Source organism: Oryzias melastigma, linkage group LG11 (assembly GCF_002922805.2).
Source record: "Oryzias melastigma strain HK-1 linkage group LG11, ASM292280v2, whole genome shotgun sequence".
In the NCBI taxonomy this organism is placed as follows: Eukaryota; Metazoa; Chordata; class Actinopteri; order Beloniformes; family Adrianichthyidae; genus Oryzias; species Oryzias melastigma.
In genome coordinates this window covers 23,263,653-23,269,218 of record NC_050522.1, presented here as the reverse complement: position 1 = coordinate 23,269,218, position 5,566 = coordinate 23,263,653, and positions in this window count along the sequence as shown.

The following is a 5,566-nucleotide window of genomic DNA, read 5'->3' as shown; positions in this document are numbered from 1 at the left end:
AGCCGGGACGGGCTACCCCCCTGCCCCAGTGGGTTAAGAAAATGCAATGGAAATTTGGGAGAAATCACTCACATTGGATTACACACTGGTCAACTCACTGAAGTCACACGCTCAAAGCTGAGTCCCTGATTGGTAGATAAGACACAGCAGCCTTGCCAAAATTCAGACATTTGAACTCTGACCACATTGCCCAGTTCGCACTGTACCATTGACCGAACATGTCAACGTAGCATAAGACCCTAATGGTGCATTCACTCCAAACCCGCCAGAAAATAAGAAAAACATCATAAGCCCATGAAGCTATGGCTATCTCGTCCGCTACGACGGCACTCGCGGTGGATCTCTGGGCTGTCAGGTAGCCAACCACCGGCGGGCAATCAGAGCTTGCTCCACTGCCCAGGCACCCTCACCCTGAGCAGTAGACCTCCCTAGATCTGCTGGGGCCTGGCTGACTAGCTTGCTAAGCTATAGCTAGCGTAGTCATCCATCCAGCTCAATGAGCTTCGTGATAGGCTGGCGATCTATTCAGTGTGTATCCCGCCTCTGCCTAACACCTACTGGGGAAGTTCCCGGGTACCCAGCGGCCCCCGTGGGTTGAGAAAAATGGATGGAAGTTCATGATGAAAATCCTTGCATCGAGCGTCTATGTTTATTTATATATATATATATATATATATATATATATATATATATATATATATATATATATATATATATATATATATGTGTTTATACAGTATATATGTAAATATATTATATATATTTACATATATTATATATATATATATATATATATATATATAAATATATATATAAATATATATAATATATTTACATACATATATACAGTGTTTATGTAAATATATTATATATACATATATATATATAATTGTAAATGTATTATATATATATATGTATATATTTAGAATGTTTATTTCTATCCTTTGATCTTGTCATTGATAATATCACGTGCCCAAAGCTGACTCCCTGATTGGTTGACATAACACGTTTAGCTAGCTGTGCCACGCCCGCCACCGAAATCCCGCCGGGTCTTTACATTGACTTAATATTGAAACTGGACGCCTACGCCACGCCGGCCGCTTTCAATGTAAATGCACATTAATTCTCAACTTTAAAAACACTCTCAGGCACCACTACAGCATCAAATACTCCTACGATTGCAGCAAAAGGGAGGAGCCAGAGTAGTAAGGAAGCAATTCGGATTCAGCCATGATCATATAATTAGCAGTGCACAAACTGCAATTATTAATGTCTTCTCTAGAGTCAATTTTCAAATTGTTCGCACTTCTGTATATTAAAAGGGATGCCACCATCCAAGTTCGGAATGAGCGTTCAGTCGCTGCGTGTTTTGTTCGTAGAGCCCAAAAAAAAGTCATAAATACTTGCATATAGCTACGTGTGAATTTGAGCGTTTTGAAGCCCGAAACACACGTTTACATAGACTTTCATTAAAGGAAGTCACTGGTACGTGCATTGGTGAGGGTGATGCGCATGTAGCTTTAAGGTAATCAGTTAATATGGTGGGAGGCACGAACTTCCAGCTCTGGTTGATGATGTTTTTAAGTGTCCTCTTGTCTGCAACCATTCTTGGAAACTTCAGGTTAGAGGAAACTAATCAGTTTGTTTTCAAAATAAAACACTTTTGAGTTGGAAGAGCCAAATGCTGCAGAATGAAGGTCATTAGCAAACAATTGAAAACTCGAACTGTTTGTGCGTCTGTGAGAACAGAGATGACAAATGGAGCTCAACTGCAGCACGTTTGTCAGGATGATTGAGCTGGTAATGACCTATGACAGAAATATGCTTCTGTTCAGGATCACTTAACATAATACATCACAGCATACATACTCAACCTAAGACATTTCGCCACTAAAAAACCATTAAAGATATTTTAATTAAACATAAATATGACCCTAAAGATAATAGAAAAGATAAAAAATGGTTGTTCTTTATAGTGAACTCACACATTTCTGAAATTTTGATTTACTGAAGGTTGAGTGCAGTTCAAAGCGAACTTGTTTGTGTTAGATGAATAGAAAAAAAACCCACATCAACAGCTTTTGTGCTCCAAACTCTTGGGCTGTGAAGATGGAAACAGAAACATTAAAACTACATTTAAATGCATGGCTGTTGGGCTGCTCCGTTTCGTCTCCCGCCTCCCTCATTCGTCTCCCCGTACGTTTCACCAGCCGTTAAAGGCCACCGAACGCCGGAGATTTATGAGCCGCTGTAAAACCGCTGCATCTCGCCCTCGTCTTTCTTCTCTTCATTTCATCAGAGCTGTCATCATCAGTCTCTCCTGTACTCCTTTATTTTTTCTTGTTTTTGTCCATCAGTTGTGGGGATGATACTCCTTTTCCAAGCTTGATTGTCCTTCAATTTAATTTAAAATCAATTAAAGGAATGTTGATAAATTGCCCAAAAGTTGTAAAAGCACCAAAAATAAACAGACAAACTTCATAAGTTTTCCTTAAATTCTTTGAGCTAAAGTGAAATGTTTTGGTTAATTTTAAAGAAGCTGCAGCCAGCATGTAACACATTTTTTTTTAAGTTTCAATTTTTAACTATAAAAGAATAACCTGTCCATTTATGGCTTGTATTGTACTTTTACATATCACAATACTTGCTAACCAGACAAGAAAGTCAACCACATGCATTTACCATTGACCATATATGAGAACTGGACCGAGTGAGTGTGATGTCACCCATAGAGAAGGGTTTACGTCCGGCTCCAACAAAACAAATATGGACGCCACCATGTTGGAGTGAGATGTCGTCAGTAAGGGCTGGATTCAAAATGGTGGACAGTCCATTTCACGACCGTCACTTTGTCTCTGTTTCATCCTTCCAGAGGATTGCTTCCTGAGTGACATCAACATCATCACTAAGTTCTTGTGAAATTTTGTGTCATAAATTATGTTTTTGTGAAACTTTCATCGTTCATGGCGAAACTGATGCAGGGAGGTAGACTCTGACACATGTTAAGGAACGCAAACTCTTACACTGGTTCACAGTGTACACTGGAGTGTAATCTATGACTTTGATTAATGAACAAAGACTCTGGACACTGGTTCAAGAACAAATATTTTGGGACCCTGGTCCAGGAATGATGACTCAGGGACCCTGGTTCAAGAACAAAGACTAGGAACAAAGACTCGGGAATGCTGGTGCAGGAAAGACCCTGTTCAGGAAGGACCCTGATTCAGGAACAAAGACTTGATGACCCAGGTCCAGCAACAAAGACTCAGGGACCTTGGTGCAGGAACCAAAACTCAGGAACCCTAGTGCACGGACAGAGACTCAGAAATCCTGTTTAAGGAACAAAGACTCTGGACACTGGTTTAGGACCAAAGACTCGGGGACTGGTTCAGAAACAACGACTTGGGGGCCCTGGTTCAGGAACAAAGACTAGGAACAAAAACTCGAGAACCCTGGAACAGGAAAGAAGACCCATGGATCCTGATTCAGGAACAAAGACTTGCTGATCCAGGTCCAATAACGAAGACTTGGGGACCCTGATGCAAGAACAGAGACTCGGGGATCCTGGTCAAGGAACAAGGACTCTGGACACTGGTTCAGGAACAAAGACTCTGGAGTCCTGGTTCAGGAAAGAAGACTTAAGGACCCTGATTCAGAAACCAAGACTTGGGGACCCAGGTTCAGCAACGAAGACTTAAGGACCCTGGTGCAAGAACAAAGACTCGGGGACCCTGGTTAAGAAACAAAGACTCTGGACACTGGTTCTGGAACAAAGACTCGGGACCCTTATTCAATAATAAAGAATCAGAGACCGTGGTTTACGGGCAAAGACTCTGGACACTGGTTAAGGAACAAAAACTCTGGACCCTGGTCCACGAATGAAGACTCAGGGACCCCGATTCATGAAGAAAGACTTGGTGACCCAGGTCCAGCAACAAAGACTGAGGGACCCTGGTGCAGGAACCAAAACTCAGGAACCCTGGTGCACGGACAGAGGCTCGGAATTCCTGGTTTAGGAACAAAGACTTGGGAGCCCTGGTTCAGGAACAAAGACTAGAAACAAAGACTCGAGAACCCTGGTCCGGTAAAGAAGACCCGTGGATCCTGATTCAGGAACAAAGACTTGCTGATCCAGGTCCAATAACGAAGACTTGGGGACCCTGATGCAAGAACAGAGACTCGGGGATCCTGGTCAAGGAACAAGGACTCTGGACACTGGTTCAGGAACAAAGACTCTGGAGTCCTGGTTCAGGAAAGAAGACTTAAGGACCCTGATTAAGAAACCAAGACTTGGGGACCCAGGTTCAGCAACAAAGACTCAAGAACCATGGTGCAAGAACAAAGACTCGGGGACCCTGGTTAAGAAACAAAGACTCTGGACAATGGTTTAGGGACAAAGACTCAGGGACCCTGGTTAAGGAACAAATACTCGAGACACTAGTTCAGGAACAAAGACTCGGGGACCCTAGTTAAGAAACAAAGACTCTGGATACTAGTTCAGGAACAAAGACTCGGGGACCCTGGTTAAGAAACAAAGACTCTGGACACTAGTTCAGGAACAAAGACTCGGGGACCCTAGTTAAGAAACAAAGACTCTGGAGTCCTGGTTCAGGAAAGAAGACTTAAGGACCCTGATTCAGAAACCAAGACTTGGGGACCCAGGTTCAGCAACGAAGAGTCAGGGACCCTGGTGCAAGAACAAAGACTCGGGGACCCTGGTTAAGAAACAAAGACTCTGGGCACTGGTTTAGGGACAAAGACTCGGGGACCCTAGTTAAGGAACAAATACTCGGGACACTAGTTCAGGAACAAAGACTCGGGGACCCTGGTTAAGAAACAAAGACTCTGGACACTGGTTCTGCAACAAAGACTCAGGGACCCTTACTCAATAATAAAGAATCAGAGACCTTGGTTTACGGGCAAAGACTCTGGACACTGGTTCAGGAACAAAAACTCTAGACCCTGGTTCAGGAATGAAAAATCAGAGACCGTGGTTTAGGGGCAAAGAGTCTAGGATGCTGATGCAGGAACAAAAACTCGGGAACACTGGTCCAGCAAAAGAAGACTGGTACCCCGGTCCAGGAACGAAGACTTGAGGACCCTGGTAGTCTGCTATCTTGATATTTCCCCACCCGTACAAGTTTACCCTTTTTTTTGCCCGCAGAAAGCCTGTATCTACCTGTAGTGGCAGTTATGACTATGCCAATTGGTCCGAGTTTATCTCAGTCATTGTTTCTATGGCAACCTCTCTCGCCAATCAGGAGTGAGCATGTTAGAAGTGCATAGCCCTACCGCTTGAAAGCGGGTGATAAAGAATCTGTCAAACATTTTTAATGTTGTATTTGGGGGGCAGCAAAAATATCTTTCCTTTTTTTGAGGCATCTGATTGGTCAGCTTTTAACTTGAACAACTTCCCCTACAGAAAACATGGAAAATTAGAATTAGCAATAACATCAGAATCAGAACAAGAATGGTTATTTTGACAGATAGAATGACTGAAAAATAGCTGTTTATTTCTCCATAGGAGTCTATGGGATTTTGGATTCTTGGAACCAGTCGGTACTTC